At 41.0% G+C, this 15,796-nt stretch overlaps 1 protein-coding gene across 2 annotated transcripts in view; it reads left to right on the top strand.

Moving 5' to 3' along the window:
- Positions 1-15,796, top strand: part of NKAIN3 (sodium/potassium transporting ATPase interacting 3) — a 722,168-nt gene that overhangs the window by 682,554 nt on the left and 23,818 nt on the right. The window lies entirely within an intron of this gene.

Genomic DNA, 15,796 nt, shown 5'->3' on the forward strand with positions numbered 1-15,796 from the left:
TATAGTATAGATAAAGTTGTCTATTACTGTTCCTAGTACTCAAACCTTTGACTAACAAGTTCAGAAACAAGTTTTCTATGTTCCTAGAGGACACAGAAGGAACTCAACAAAAACCAAACCACCTAAAACTGCTTAGATTTCAGTTGAGTACAAGAAAGAAATCTTAGTCACTGAAAAAATACTAGGAACCATGGAAACAGATACAGTGACTCCGTTCCTAGAAAATTCCAACTAGCACATAGACAACTGTATAAATTAATAAAGCTATCACACACTAATCACTTTGCATATATTATCTCACTTAATCTTCTTGAAAACACTGCAATGTACTAATTATTTTTCCCATTTTATAAATAAGAAAACTGAGGTTCATAGAGGTTAGGCAACTTTCTCAAAGTCCCACTATTAGTGAGTTGTGGAGCCGAGATCTTTCCTGGGTGGCAAACTGTCACCAAACCTGATATGATGACTTGCTCAGAGGATCTTTTCTTTCTGCTCGGTGTCCTGCAATTCCATGGTGATAGAAGAAATTATCTAAAATAGTCACTTGTATAACAAACACAGGTGAAAAGCTTCACCTGTTGCCTCTTTGCCACAGTGGTTCTACCCCAAATATGCAGCCCCCACACCCAGCATCTGTGAGGATTGAAGCTCTGAGAAGGCTACACTGACTCCTCTACCTCTCCAGCTTAAATTAACTTTATCCTGACAAAATGATCTAAAGTAACATAGCTCACAGGCAACAGAAATCAGTCCTGTGCCTGTCATATGATAGAGGTTTAAATAAATTTTAGTTTCTTAAAGCAAATCCACTTTGGAAAACACATTCACCCTATATAACATTCCAGAAACAAGCAGTCGCCGCCTCATTATTCATACCACTGAGTGCTCATAAATGATATGCTCTGAAAGTTGATATTTGTAGATTTGGGAAACTTGTCAGGGATTGTGACAATAATCAAGATGATTAGTGCATTGGAAGTGAGAAAAGAACTAAGACAATGCCTAATGGTGACTTAGAGAGTCTTGATATATTTGTTATGTGATAAGAGGATGATGAATGGTTTCTTTCATCTTCGCTGTGAAAAGAAAAACTCAGCAGAGAAATCGCAATATTAAAAATGCTGCAATGTAAGAGAGATCTTTCTATTAGGGAAAGTTATTAAAAACTGCTTTTGATAAATGTTGATAATGGAATTTTTTTCTTAAATAACTTTTAAAAACCAGACTCACATGTACCTATGTACCTCAAAAGGGTGTTCTGTGGCATGGCCCAGAGGCAAGTGACTTCCACTTATGTTCTCTAAAGTCACTTCCATCTCTGTGAATCAAGAACACTGAAACATGCTTTTAAGATCACCTAAAAGGCTTTGATCAACTCCACTCTTTGCTCGAAGGGTTTTCTCAGCATCTCTGCACACTGCTGACCTAGCAGTGGTTAGCTGATTATAGCTTAAACTACAAGCTATTCTCTACAGAAGGCAATAGAACAAGCTTCTGCTTTGACGGATTATGCATATTATCATGTCAGATGAATATGGAATGCCTTTCAACCATGAAGGAAGCAAAAATCTGAAATATCAAACAAAGCCTGAATTGAAATCATTGTGCATGAAACAATTTAACAGGTCAGTATCTGTACTCTCCACCAGTGTGCAAATATTGTAGCATTTATGCAGTCTGCCTCTATCAGTTTACTTAGTTTCTTTTAATAAGGCCTTTATATTAAATTCCACTGAACCCAATGATGCCATATCACTACCCACCAACAGCTGGGAGAAAAAGCTGTTGCTGAGTAGTGTGAAGCTTCCGACCTTCCGTGTGAAATCGCTAGAGAGGGGAATGAAGGCTTGCTTTGACTTTCATTAAGCCTCTTCTATCTCCATGAAGTACAAAGTCAGGTTTTGTGAGGAAGCCACTTTGTTAAGGGGATCAGAAGAATCCTTAGCATATTCTCAAGCACATGTATGTGAACAGGTAGCTTTGAACTCCATATGGATAGTTTCCAGCCAACAGCCTATTCGAGATAATACTGCAGAATTGTACAGGAAGCCTTAATTCTCATGTTTGAAAGTGCCACTGCTCATAATCACAAAGTGCACCTTTCAAACTTCCCACAGTCAAATTGTATGTGAATGTGTATACAGGAAGTGGGGTTGGGATAGGGGTAAGGTGGTTCACATATGGGTTTGGTCTTTCATGTTTTGTTTCTTTCCTTGTAAAGTAATGATATCAAGCTGTCAAAGCCCACTGATTACATCAATCAGTTTAGTTCACTTTACAATCACTGATTGATTGCCTACACTGAGCAAACCAGGCACATCCTGAGTGCTAGAGATATAAAGATGAATAATACTTGAGCTTTGACCTTCAGCCACCAATGATCTAGGAGGAGAGATCTACAAAGAAGGGGCAGAAGCAAAACCATATCCCCAGGGAAATTTTATGCAGGCGGGGGAATGGTTCATTCTTGCTTGCTGAGGAAAGGCTTTCATGGGAAATAACAGTTGAGTTACTTTGAAAAGATGGCACAAAATTTATCAAAAACAGAATGAATATAACTACACTGGAAGATACCTTGGCAGTTTCTTACAAAACTAGGCATACTTTTGCCATAAGATCCAACAATCGAGCTCCTTGGTATTTACAAAATACCGAGCTCTTTGGTTCACACAAAAATCTACACACAGATATTTATAGCAGCTTTATTCCTAATTGCAAAAACTTAACGAAGAACCAAGATGTCCGCCGTAGGTGAATGGATGAACTCTGGGGCATCTATACCATGGATAATTTGGTGCTAAAAAGAAATGAGCTATCGCATCATGAAAGACATAGTGGAGATTTAAATGCATGTTATTAAGTAAAGAAGTCAGACTGAAAAAGCTACATACTATAGAATTCCAACTACATGGCATTTTGAAAAAGGCAAAACTATGGATACAGTAAATAGATCTAGAGTTGGGGGAGGGGAGACATGAATAGGCAGAGCACAGAGGATTTTTAGAACAATAGAACTTCTCTGTATGACACTGGAATAATGGACACATTTCAGCATACATTTATCCCAACTCATGGAAAGTACAACACCAAGAGCAAATCCTTATGTAAGTGATGGTCTTCGAGTGACTATATCCATGTAGATTCGTCAGTTGTAATACATGAAACACACTGGTGGGGGTGCTGATAATTAAAGAGGTTGTGCAATAGCAGGGGCAGGGGCAGGGGCAGGGAATCTATGGAAAATCTCTGTACCTTCCTCTCAATTTTGCTGTGAACCTAAAACTGCTCTTAAAAAATTAAGACTTTAAGGGGAAAAAAAGCAGAAGAAGAAACCAGGTATCCCCAGCATGGAGGCTGACTCGCTTGGCCAATCTACAGAAGACAAAGTTGAAGCTCATGATTCTCCAATCTGATGTTTGCCATAGTTCTCATATAAATGGAGTGAACGGCTAGGAAGCAGAGGCATAAGAAGAGCAGGAGTCAACAGCTCCTGGTGAGGACACTAAGAGACCTCAGCAGCCATGGCTCCACCATTATGTCTAAAGCTATCAAGATGGTTTCAGTGGTGGTTATCTGGGTCTGGCTTGGGGACATGTGACACACAGGTCAGGGGTAATTTGTGCTGGGGTTCAATATCTTACCACAGCTACCAGTGGGAGCGGTGTAACTCTCACTGTAACTGCCACAGAGTCTTCACTCCGTCACTGCCCCCACTCACTGACACCACCTCCCCTGAAAGGACAGAGTAAAGACTGCTCTTGTCATAAGAACGCAGAGCCCAGTGGTCAGCAGTGGCTTTGAAGAGGACACCTGCACATCAGCTTATAGTAGGGGCAGCAGTAACACCAAGAGAAGAGGGTTAACAAAAGCAGATTTACCCCTCTGGAAGAAAAATAGCATGGCATAAACATATGCAACTATCGAAGTGATATGGAATTTCAGAGAAACATCATAGTGAGCAACTAAATTGAAGTTTGTCAAAATCATAACTTGTATATTTCCATCCAAATGGTTAGCAACTAGGTAACAGGAAGATTAAGCTCCATGTAGCAGTAATTCTTCACATAAAAATAATTAGAGCAAGGCAGTTTATCAAAGAAGGACAGCAGCTGGAATTCCAGAACCGACTTCTACAACAAAGATAGAGCTGGATCTGATTATGTCAGAAGTTTCCATGAGGATGACGCCGATGACTGCAGTTGAGAAAGACTTGAGGAGAGCTGACCTGAGATTCCTCCATAACTTTCAGCAAATCTTTTTCTAAGGCTTCCAAATAAGAACCTGATTTTTCTTTGGTATCTTAACATGTCTGATTGCCTTTGCTGGAGGCTAATTTTTCTTCACAGAAATTGCTACATGCTGTGTGGCTACTGTGGATTGAGTGGCTGCTATTGCAACTAAGTACTAGACACAGCCAAGGCTAATCCCTATTTCTAGGTAGCCCTGCAGCCAGCTCCGCAGATACTTTGACTGCCTGTTCTCTGTCTCTGACAGTCCAGGTACACAGGAAACCCACTTCTAATGAGCCCTAAAACTGTAAACCAAAACCTTTTCACATGTGAGTCCTAAAACTATGAACCTAAGATTCTTCCACATGTAACATCTAAAGTATAAGCCCATATAAAGGCTGAACCTCCCTTTGTTAGATGAGCTTGGCTGTTAGGTGCCTATGCCACCTTGCTCCCAGCTGAAATAAATTCTTTCCTCCTGTAAAAAAAAAAAAAAAAAGTTTTGTATTATTTCCCCCACATGTAAGTTGGGATCAGGCCATTTTGTATTTATAGCATGTAGATTAAGCACCAGCTAATAGGACAAAGCAGGGGCTGTGTGTGTGTGTGTGTGTGTGTGTGTGTGTGTGTAGGAGTTGGGAAGGTAGAGTGATGGGCTTTCAAACCTTGATTTAAAAACCAACAATCAGATTTTCAAAATGGAGACAAGCATGATAGAATTAAAGGAGATAATGTATTGAAAGTGTTTAGCCGAGAACAACCCAGGATTGGAGCTTGCATTGTGTCCGCGGAGAGGTGAGTCTGAGCTGCATTTCCAGATTGATCTTTGTTGCCCACGGAACGGGGAAATTCCCAAGTGAAGAGGAGACACGGGACGCCAGGCAGAACCTCCGCTTGGCAAACCCGGCAGCCGGGGTGGCGGCGGCCGGCCCTGCCCAGCACTCCCGACAGGGCACGCTTGTCCGGCTGCCCTGTTGAACCGGCAACCGGAGACGTGAGAGGGCTGGACTTGAGACTGAGCTAGACTTGGACAGTAGGCCAGCCCAGGGGATTGCAGAGACAGAGCGTTAGGGGTGGCCTAGTGGGACAAACAAAACCGCGATTTCAAACAAGCCCCGTGCAGACGGCCGAGACGCTCTGTGGGGGAGGGGCGTCCACCATTACCAAGGCAACCCGCCCCAACTGAGATACACGCCCATTGCTGACGCAGCCAGCCGTTGCCGAGGCAACCCGTCCCTACTGAGATACACGCCCACTGCTGACGCAGCCTGCCGTTGCCGAGGCAACCTGTCCCTACTGAGATACACGCCCACTGCTGACGCAGCCTGCCGTTGCCGAGGCAACCCGTCCCTACTGAGATACATGCCCATTGCTGATGCAGCCAGCCATTGCCAGGCAACCCGTCCCTACTGAGATACACGCCCACTGCTGACGCAGCCTGCCGTTGCCGAGGCAACCCGCTACAACAGAGAGACTCTGCCTGAGGGCGTGGCAGAGAATACAGCAGAACAGCGGAGCCAGGGCGAGCCTCATGACAGCAGGGCGGAGCCTCGGCAGGCAAACAGTGGCTAGTCTGCATCCTAGCTGGGCAGGACCTCAATGGACATCCAAAAATAAAGCCAAAACCCCTCAACACAGAGCATTTGAGAAAAAAAAAGGGGGCTTTTTAATGAGCTTTGTTGCTGCAGAATCAAACATAGCAGCCTAACAGCCCTGAATGAACAACAGAGCTCACAGCTCAGCAATTAAGCCCCTATAAAGTACAAACTGTCTCCTCAAGCAGCTCCCTGACCCCTCTATATCCAAAAGACTGACATTAGGCAGGCATCATCCTGGGACAAAGATAGCAGAAAAAGAAACTGGTAGCATCCCTCGCTGTGCCACAGCAGCTAGAGGTGCACCCCAGACAAGCAGGGTCTGGAGCGAACCTCAGCAGTCATACAGCGAAGGGGCTAGACTGGTAGAAGAAAAACCAAGCAACAGAAATACTTCATCATCAACATTCTGGGTGTCCACTCAGAGACCCAATCGAAAAGTCAGCAACTACGCAGACGACCAGCGGACAAATCCACAAAGATGGGAAGAAACCAGCGCAAAAAGGAGGAAAACACCCGAAACCAGAACACCTTGCCTCCTAGAAAGGACCAAAACTCCTCCCCAAAAAGGGAACAAAGCTGGACGGAGAATGACTGTGATGAAATGACGGAATTAGACTTCAGAAGATGGATAATGAGAAACTTTTGTAAACTAAAAGATCATGTACTAAATCAATGCAAAGAAACCAAGAACCTTGAAAAAAGATTTGAAAAAAGATTCGAGGAAATGATAACAAGAATGGATAACTTAGAGAGGAATATGAATGAATTAAAGGAGCTGAAAAACACAATACGAGAACTTCGCGAAGCATGCACAAGTTTCAATAGCCGAATTGACCAAGCAGAAGAAAGAATATCAGAAGTCGAAGACCAACTCAATGAAATAAAACGAGAAACCAAGATTAGAGAAAAAAGCGCAAAAAGGAATGAACAAAGTCTCCAAGAAATGTGGGACTATGTGAAAAGACCTAACCTACGTTTGATAGGTGTACCAGAAGGGGACGAAGAGAATGAATCCAAGCTGGAAAATACTCTGCAGGACATCATCCAGGAAAACTTCCCCCACCTAGCAAGACAGGCCAACACTCAATTGCAGGAAATACAGAGAACACCACAAAGATATTCCGCAAGAAGAGCAACCCCAAGGCACATAATCGTCAGATTCAACAGGGTTGAAATAAAGGAGAGAATACTAAGGGCAGCCAGAGAGAAAGGTCGGGTCACCCACAAAGGGAAGCCCATCAGACTCACAGCAGATCTCTCGGCAGAAACACTACAAGCCAGAAGAGAGTGGGGGCCAATATTCAACATTCTTAAAGAAAAGAACTTTCAGCCCAGAACTTCATAACCAGCCAAACTGAGCTTCAGAACTGAAGGAAAAATAAAATCCTTTGCGAACAAGCAAGTACTCAGAGATTTTGTCACCACCAGGCCTGCTTTACAAGAGCTCCTAAAAGAGGCACTACACATAGAAAGGATCAACCAGTACCAGCCATTCCAAAATCACACTGAATGCTAAAGAGCATCAACATAATGAAGAATCTAAAACAACTAACAGGCAAAACAGCAACTTAGCATCAAAATGGCAGTATCAAATTCACATATAACAATATTAACCCTAAATGTAAATGGACTAAATGCACCAATCAAAAGACACAGACTGGCAAATTGGATAAAAATCCAAAACCCATCAGTGTGCTGTATACAGGAAACCCATCTTACATGCAAGGATACACAAAGGCTCAAAATAAAGGGATGGAGGAAGATTTACCAAGCAAATGGAAAGCAAAAAGAAGCAGGAGTTGCAATTCTCATCTCTGATAAAATAGACTTTAAAGCAACAAAGATCAAAAGAGACAAAGAAGGACATTACATAATGGTAAAAGGATCGATACAACAAGAAGAGCTAACGATCCTAAACATATATGGACCCAACGCAGGAGCACCCAGATACATAAGGCAAGTTCTTAATGACTTACAAAAGGACTTAGACTCACACACAATAATAGTGGGAGACTTTAACACTCCACTGTCGATACTAGACAGATCAACCAGACAGAAAATCAACAAGGATATCCAGGGCTTGAACTCAGACCTGGAACAAGCAAACCTGATAGACATTTACAGAACTCTCCACCCCAAATCCACAGAATACACATTCTTCTCAGCACCACATCACACCTACTCTAAAATTGACCACATAATTGGAAGTAAAGCACTGCTCAACAAATGCAAAACTGAAATCATAACAAACAGCCTCTCGGACCATAGTGCAATCAAGTTAGAACTCAGAATTCAGAAACCAACCCAGAACCGCACAGCTTCATGGAAACTGAACAACTGGCTCTTGAATGTTGACTGGGTAAACAACGAAATGAAGGCAGAAATAAAGAAGTTCTTCGAAACCAATGAGAACGAAGACACAATGTGCCAGAACCTCTGGGACACATTTAAAGCAGTCTCTAGAGGAAAGTATATAGCAATAAGTGCCCATATGAGGAGAATGGAGAGATCCAAAATTGACACCCTATCATCAAAATTGAAAGAGCTAGAGGAGCAAGATCAAAAATACTCAAAACGCAGCAGAAGACAAGAAATAACTAAGATCAGAGCTGAGCTGAAGGAGATTGAGACACGAAAAACCCTTCAAAAAATCAATAAATCCAAGAGCTGGTTCTTTGAAAATATCAACAAAATAGACAGACCACTAGCCAGATTGATTAAAAAGAAAAGAGAGAACAACCAAATAGATGCAATAAAAAATGATAAAGGGGAAATCACCACAGATTCCACAGAAATTCAGACCATCATCAGAGAATATTACAAACTACTCTATGCACATAAACTAGTAAACCTGGAAGAAATGGATAAATTCCTGGACTCCTGTGTCTTCCCAAGCCTAAACCAGGAGGAAGCTGAAACTATGAATAGACCAATAACAAGGTCTGAAGTTGAGGCAGCAATTAAGAGCCTACCACACAAAAAAAGCCCAGGTCCAGAAGGGTTCACAGCCGAATTCTACCAGACACACAAGGAGGAGCTGGTACCATTCCTTCTAAAACTATTTCAAACAATCCAAAAAGAGGGAATCCTTCCCAAATCATTTTATGAGACCAACATCATCCTGATACCAAAACCCAGCAGAGACCCAATGAGAAAAGAAAACTTCAGGCCAATATCCATGATGAACATAGATGCAAAAATCTTCAATAAAATATTGGCAAGCCGATTGCAACAGCAAATCAAAAAACTTATTCATCATGATCAAGTAGGATTCATCCAGGGGTTGCAAGGCTGGTTCAACATACGCAAGTCTATCAACGTAATTCACCACATAAACAGAACCAAAAACAAAAACCACATGATTATCTCAATTGACGCAGAGAAGGCATTTGACAAAATTCAACAGCCCTTTATGCTAAAAACCCTCAATAAACTCGGTATAGATGGAACGTATCTCAAAGTAATAAAAGCTATTTATGACAAACCAACAGCCAATATCATACTGAATGGGCAAAAACTGGAAGCATTCTCTTTGAAATCTGGCACTAGACAAGGATGCCCTCTTTCACCACTCCTATTCAATATAGTACTGGAAGTTCTAGCCAGAGCAATCAGGCAAGAAAAAGAAATAAAGGGTATTCAAATAGGAAAGGTGGAAGCCAAATTGTCTCTATTTGCAGACGACATGATAGTATACCTAGGAGACCCCATTGCCTCAGCCCAAAAACTCCTGAAACTGATAAGCAACTTCAGCAAAGTCTCAGGATATAAAATCAATGTGCAAAAATCACAAGCATTCGTCTACACCAATAACAGACTTAAAGAAAGCCAAATCAAGAACGAACTGCCATTCGCAATTGCTACAAAAAGAATAAAATACCTTGGAATACAACTCACAAGGAACGTAAGAGACCTCTTCAAGGAGAACTACAAACCACTGCTCAATGAAATCAGAGAGGACACAAACAGATGGAGAAACATTCCATGTTCATGGTTAGGAAGAATTAATATCGTGAAAATGGCTATACTGCCCAAAGTAATTTACAGAATCAATGCTGTCCCCATCAAGCTACCATCGACTTTCTTCACAGAACTGGAAAAAACCACCATGAACTTCATATGGAACCAAAAGAGAGCCTGCATAGCCAAGTCAATTCTAAGCAAAAAGAACACAGCGGGGGGCATCACACTGCCGGATTTCAAACTATACTACAAGGCTACAGTAATCAAAACAGCATGGTACTGGTACCAAAACAGAGATATAGACCAATGGAACAAAACAGAGGCACCGGAGGCAACACAACATACATACAACTATAATATCTTTGATAAACCTGACAAAAACAAGCAATGGGGAAAGGATTCCCTGTTTAACAAATGGTGTTGGGAAAACTGGCTAGTCATGTGCAGAAAGCAGAAACTGTACCCCTTCCTGACACCTTACACTAAAATTAACTCCAGATGGATTAAAGACTTAAACATAAGACCTGGCACCATAAAAACCCTAGAAGGAAATCTAGGCAAAACTATCCAGGACATAGGAGTAGGCAAGGACTTCATGAACAAAACACCAAAAGCATTGGCAACAAAAGCCAAAATAGACAAATGGGACCTAATGAAACTCCACAGCTTCTGCACGGCAAAAGAAACAGTCACTAGAATGGATCGGCAACCAACAGAATGGGAAAAAATTTTCGCAGTCTACTCATCTGACAAAGGGCTGATATCCAGAATATACAAAGAACTCAAACAGATTTACAGGAAAAAAAACAAACAAGCCCATTCAAAAGTGGGCAAAGGATATGAACAGATACTTTACGAAAGAAGACATATATGAGGCCAACAATCATATGAAAAAATGCTCATCGTCACTGTTCATCAGAGAGATGCAAATCAAAACCACATTGAGATACCATCTCACGCCAGTTAGAATGGCGATCATTAAAAAATCTGGAGACAACAGATGCTGGAGAGAATGTGGAGAAAAAGGAACACTTTTACACTGTTGGTGGGAGTGTAAATTAGTTCAACCATTGTGGAAGACAGTGTGGCGATTCCTCAAGGCCTTAGAAATAGAAATTCCATTTGACCCAGCAATCCCATTACTGGGTATATATCCAAAAGACTATAAATCGTTCTACTATAAGGACACATGTACACGAATGTTCATTGCAGCACTGTTTACAATAGCAAAGACCTGGAATCAACCCAAATGCCCATTGATAATAGACTGGATTGGAAAAATGTGGCACATATACACCATGGAATATTATGCAGCAATCAGAAATTATGAGTTTGTGTCGTTTGTAGGGACATGGATGAATCTGGAGAACGTCATCCTCAGCAAACTGACACAAGAACAGAAAATGAAACACCACATATTCTCACTCATAGGTGGGTGATGGAAAATGAGAACACATGGACACAGAAAGGGGAGTACTAAACACTGGGGTCTATTGGGGGAAAAAGGGGAGGGCCAGTGGGAGGGGGAGGTGGGGAGGGATAGCCTGGGGAGAAATGCCAAATGTGGGTGAAGGGGAGAAGAAAAGCAAAGCACACTGCCATGTGTGTACCTACGCAACTGTCTTGCATGATCTGCTCATGTACCCCAAAACCTAAAATCCAATAAAAAATTAAAAAAAAAAAAAAACCAACAATCACCAGCCATGTGCAAGTAAACTACAGCTGAAGGCACCTGAAGAGAAATAGAATGACAACTCTGTCTTGAAACTTCTCATTTGTCCTTGATTAGCCTTCACGTCTTATATTTATCCAGATAGAGCGCAACACTGAGCTATGTTAAAATTCTGCGTGCTGTCTGGCCCCTGTGGCATGCAGAGTAACATGACTATGATCCACTCATATCAATGGCTGTCTCACTGTTCGCACTGCTGAGCATGGAGGCCTATTCCCTGCGGCTCACCATCAGTCCCTGGAAAGGAAGGGACTTAACAGAGGCATTAACTCTCCTGTGCTGTCTCAAGAGTACTACATCTGTAATGCACTCAGCACCTTCTTAGTTGTCCCAAAGGAAAGATGGGCTTCCCTGTGTGCTTGCCTTACTTAGCACGAATGCAGTGACATTTAGGGCTCATTGTTCTTCTAATTTTGGACCTCTTTCTTTTTGTCACTGACAGTAATAACTTTTTGATGCATCATAACAATGGCATACCATGTCAGGGACCACTGTAAGTACACATCCTGATGTGTAGTTATTTGGCCGTGTAGCAGTGAAATGGCTGTGTTTATATGGCTTATGCAGTTCAGACTTATCACTGTAGTATCCAGTTGGTGCCTCTTTGTCTTAGGAAGGAATGATGCCACCAAGAGTGCAAATGGCAACATGCAAGAGGGTTTGCTGTGACTGGTGGCCAGTCAGTGGCCAGTCATCCGCCCTATTCTCACTGGGTACACAGAGATCGTTTCCTTTGACATGTGACTTCATGCTGTGCCCCTAAAAGTTGTGGAGCCTAATTCTCATGCTCCCTTGTGAAGCACATAAAGCCTTTTTCCTAAATTAGAAAGCCCATATCTGAATAGTGTCCTCCAGGGAGAATATCAATTCCTGACTTTCTCAGAACTTTTCTGGGTATTTGCCATTGATGCCAATGGCAAGAGAATTGATTGATCAGTGCTGTGGACACATAGTCCACCACCAACCCCCGAGAAAAATCAACAAGAACATAAATAAAAATCATGTCATTTTGTCCTGTTTCCAAGAGAAACTGTCCTCTGACTTAAAATTAAAGGCAATGATATAAACCAAATTTTATGTTAAATAAACATATTTTGCACTTCATATTGACACAAAAAACATAATCTCCATATTATGATAAATTCTGGGGAAAAAATATACAAGAAAGATTCCACAATACACGGGGAAAAAAGCGCACACACATACACACAGAAGTGATTAGAAAAGCAATAGAAAAAGAAACATTTACAGTTCTATCAGAAGAAACACTTGATTCTATTCTGGCTTAAAGACAGTTACCCTTAAGTAACTTCAAACATATCTACAAACATCTGCAAAAAGAGAGAGAGAAAGAAAAAAAGAGAGAGAGATGATCTCAAGGATCTCATGTCAAAGTATTCTGTGCAGACCTATTGATCAATCATTGAAAGTGGGATGACCAGGCAGGGTGTGGTGGCTCATGCCTGTAACCCCAGCATTCTGAGAGGCCAAGATCACTTGGGATCCAGAGTTCAATTCGAGACTGGCAACATGATGAAGACCTGACTTCACCAAACACTAAAAAAATTAGCCAGGTGTGACGGTGCATGCCTGTAGTCCTCAGCAACTCAGGAGGCTGAGGCAGGAAAATCACTTGAACCCGAAGGCAGAGGTTGCAGTGAACAGAGATTGTCCTACTGCACTCCAGCCTGGACGATAGGGTGAGACTCTGTCCCAAAAAAAAAAAAACCGTGGAACAACCAGACATTATGTGTCCTCAGATGTGCTACAATAAGTGGTGCACAGCACCACCTATAAAGTGGCTCGCCATAAAGTCAAGCCTGACCTTGGGCTGATATTTTACAAAATACAAGAATAGCAGAATATCAGCCAAATCTAGCATGTGGGAAATAGTATAGGGGAAATAAAGAAAAAAAAGAAGAAAGAAAGGGAAACTCTTATTGATAAGAAGAGACACAGTAGTCAAACACATCATGTATATATGGTTTGCTTGGTTTAAATTTTTTTTTAAAACAGAGCTACATTATATTTCAATACACAACTTCTGTATAACCCAAAGATAAAACATCACAGTAAAATGAATAACAAAAAACATATTTGCAATTCCTGACAAACTGTTAACATCTTTTATCATAAATGAACTCTTCAGAAATCAGTATAAAGAGAGTAACATTACAAGGAAAGTGAAAATAAAAGGAACAGAGGAAAATGGAATAACACAAATGAGTTATAAGGCTATATGAATACGATGTGGTTAACATTAATAGCTAAGAAAGAAATTTCATCATAAATTATGTTATCAGTGCTTACAAATACTGATATCTGATGTTTGTACAGCTTTAGGAAATGAGGAATTCCCAAATACTGGGGAAACTTACTCTAGTCATAGGGAGTTTATTCAAAAATGTGGATTTTTACATAAACTTGGCCAGGCAGTTCCAAACCACAGGAATCACTCCAATGACGTAGTTGGATACACACCCACCCACATACATATGCATGTTTACTACATAGAAAATGTGTAGGGAATATATAATCCCCCAGTAAACCACTTATGTATCAACTGATTTATAAAATAATAGACTGGGGGTAGAAATAGAAAGAAAAAAGGCACTTAGGTAAAACTGCATTTCACAAAATTCTGTCTTTTGAATTCGTATGAAAGATTTTTTAATGAATCAGTTTTATATTTACCTTGTAACTAGTGAAAATTATAAATATAGGCACTTCACAGTGATGCTGCAATACATATAAGGTATAATTTCAACAAACCAACTGTGATGAGGTATTTCTAGATGATTGGAGAATGTGATTATGAGCTGGGTGTTAAATGATATTACGAAATTATTGTCAATTTTGATAGGTATGCTCATGAATAGGTAAAAAGAAGAAAAGAAATTCTTACCAGTTGAGCAGGTTCTTCCAACCTCTGCACTTTTGACTTTGGACAAGGTAATTCTTTGCAGTGGGTCTATGCCACTGTGGGATATGTAACTGCATCTTGGCATGTACCTACTATAGATGCCAATAACACCATTCTCTGCCAAACTGTGACAACCGTTACTGTCTCCAGATACTGGCAAGTATTGACTGGTTAAGAATCACTGAGTTGGAGAATGCATAGACATATGAATGAAGGGACATATAGCTGAAATTTGATTTTATATACTCCCGTCCAAAAGGCGGGGGTGTGCTGGTCGATAGGTGACACTCTAATAGCATAACTTTCACTTTAGTTGAATCTGAGCAATGAATGCATAGAGATTCATACTACTATTCTGACTACTTTTGTGTCTGTTTAATTTTTTTAAGTCAATCTGTTAATAAAATGTAATGCAGGGTTGCCAATAGGTTTTCCTTTCGATGCCTGCTTTTGGAGTTGCCTCACTGTCTTCTGCAAAAGCTCACAGACATGTTCCCCAGCTCCTGAAGGAACAATTCCAGAATTCCTACCTGACATCATAGGAACAGGCTCAGCCTGTTTTACTACCTCACTGATCCATGTTGCTAAAGCCCAGAAGCAGAAAATATTAGCTAGAGGCAGAGCTGGTGTTAAAGGTAAATGTAGTACATACCTAGAAGTTCCCCCAAACCCTCACTGACACTACTGCTAATGAAGAAAAACACCTTTGCCTGTTGCCTTATCCTCACTCTCGATGGGATTCATGTGTTGGATGGATAAATGAACCTTGAAAATTCCTTCTAATGCAAAGATGGCATAAAACTATAAAATTCCACAGTTATAATCCCATCCCTTTCTCTTTCAGTTTAAATCCCTGTTAAAATGCCAAGATGTAGAAAAGGTAGACATTGAGGCCATCCTTAAGACTGTAGAGAAATAGATGAGCAGAGGAAATGTGATGGGGGACAGAGAGAGGACTGGAGGACTCCCATTCCTGAGGTGTGCAGGAGGGCATTGTTCTCTAGATGAGTTCTAGGTGCTTGGGTGGGTATTTTTTTATTCATTTTCTTCCTGCTCTACAGCGAGAAGCGTGGCAACCAAAGAGTAAAACTAGAAAATGGGGAAATTTTTCAGCCATTCTCTTGTTATGAAAGCAAGAGCAATTATAACTGAAGAGTTGACTCCAAGCCATAAAGTCATCAAACCGAGGTAGAAAAAAAGAAGTTGCTAGGTGGGGTTATGCAATGACTGTGAAACACAATCTGTTGGGATGATGCTTATAATTTAGTTGAAGGGAGAAAACTTGCATGCCTGGGTGAAGTAATTAATTGTGAAGCCTGGATGCCACTAGCTGCACATGGGGAAAAGC

This window comes from Callithrix jacchus, chromosome 16 (genome assembly GCF_049354715.1).
Source record: "Callithrix jacchus isolate 240 chromosome 16, calJac240_pri, whole genome shotgun sequence".
Taxonomy (NCBI): domain Eukaryota; kingdom Metazoa; phylum Chordata; class Mammalia; order Primates; family Cebidae; genus Callithrix; species Callithrix jacchus.